Raw genomic sequence first — 2,018 nt, forward strand, 5'->3', positions numbered from 1 at the left:
TGTATGAAAAACTAAAAAAGTACAAATATTAAGATAATACTGTAAAAGCTGGTTTATACTCAGAAACCAGGTCGTCTGCGTGTGTGTCACAGTGAAAGCAGATGTGCAATATCACTATGGCGCACCTCTCCAAAATTATAGCTGGCCGCAGACAGGAGGCCTCTGATTGGTCAATCTACATCCGCTCTACACTATGCCTATTTCCTGTTTGGTACCTTACCGGCTTGTTTTGTTTGTATGACCACCATTATCGACAACGACTCGTGAAGATGGACCAGCTAGAAGAGTGACCAGCCCTTTGACATGATGGATGGATGGATGGGTGGATGGTAGCCTTATTCATTTTCAACTCTCCCTGAAGAATTTTGCATAAAAAAGATCAGCTGAGCAAAAGTTATTCTGCTGTAAAATTCTTTAACATCTTGAAAACGATTCATCTGCCATTGCTGGTGGGTCTGCAGTGCTTTTGGTTTGAAAATCAAAGTATTTTTTATTTTATTTTGATTCAATTCAATGCAAAAACTCTTTAGTTTTATTGTAGAGGAAATGTTGTTCTCTGACAGGTTTCTGTAGATATTATAGCTGGATGTACCTGGTCCTGTAGTGGTCTGTGTCACAGCAAAGTCTATAGAAGCCTCTGACTAAAGACACTACATTGTTCTTCAACAGTGTGATGAAGTTAATCATAATGTTTGGTCATGCCATCATGCTGGGTTAGCATTGATGATGTCACCAGTGTGACAGAAATCAGGAAAGTAAACAGTGCAGAGGAACATGGAGCCAGAGCGTAATCGGTGTGTTTAATCCATCTGACTCCCCCTCAACAGAGCTGCTCACACGTGACTGGTGCAATGTTGTGACGCTCAGCCTCGGACTGGTAATCTGTGATACTGGTGGGCCGGCGCTAATTTCACTGTGCGAGGGCCGGCCCTCCTTAAATCATACCGGTCCCAACATTTAATCTCTGGCCAAAGCCCCTACCTCTGACAGTAAATAACTCAAGGAGCTCAAGAAGTAATCCAATGTTAACTACTTAAATGATGCATGCAGTATATATAGGCCTTCCTTGTCATGCACATCCTAGTGACCGTTGGCAAATGGTGTCATTTTCTATTTCTTCAAAGTGTAAAATCCTTGCAACAAACTAAATTATGATAAAGCTAAAATGCTTTCTTTAAACCAAACTACAGTGTTCCTCTTATATTTGTCAAATTTATGTTTGAATATTTAGCAAAAATATGTTGCGATGCATGATGGGGTTTTGCATCTAAAAGCTAATCATTCTAATGAGAATGAGCCATGCAAACATAATCCACTGCTTGCGAGCAGTTGTGTCCGTGTTAAACTGTGTGGATTAAAGTGGAATCTGGAATATTTGCAAATATCTTGCAAAAGTCCCACGATCCAGACAGCGTCAAAGTAGGCCGCTAGGTTTTTAATTTTGTCCACCGTGACTTACTTTACTTGGGCTCACAGGTTTTGCTTAAGTAGGTTCGCTGCAGTATGTTCGGCTAATTTGCACTAAAAGGTGGGGTTCATTCATTGTGCTGTGGTGACAGACTTTTTATTGTTTATATTCAAGGGTGTGAAAGTTGGTGGGGACACTCTAGTGGTGGCTGATGGACCTACAGTTACGTGACCAAAATGCTTTTCATTAGGTTAATGTCCGTCTGTCTGTCAGTCTATGGATAGATGGATGGCTTCCCTTTAAGATGCATCAGTGATTATCAACCTTCATAAGCAGCAATATCTTATTTAGAATTTTGTCCCACATATCATTGACAGTAGAGGTGAGTATTGGCATGAGTGTTGCGATTCAATACATGTCGCGATACTTGGGTCACAATACGATATTATCACGATATTGCAGTATCACTATATAATGCCATATTTTCCCCAGCTATCAAAATCAAATGATGAAATAAAACAGCAAGTGCTGTATATTTTCATCAGAAAATATTGATTAGGTATTATTATCCATGCTCTTTGGGGTTTTCTTCCACTTTGACTGCCTCAAA

The sequence above is a fragment of the Cyprinodon variegatus genome, unplaced genomic scaffold (assembly GCF_000732505.1).
Source record: "Cyprinodon variegatus isolate N-32 unplaced genomic scaffold, C_variegatus-1.0 Scaffold232, whole genome shotgun sequence".
Lineage (NCBI taxonomy): Eukaryota > Metazoa > Chordata > Actinopteri > Cyprinodontiformes > Cyprinodontidae > Cyprinodon > Cyprinodon variegatus.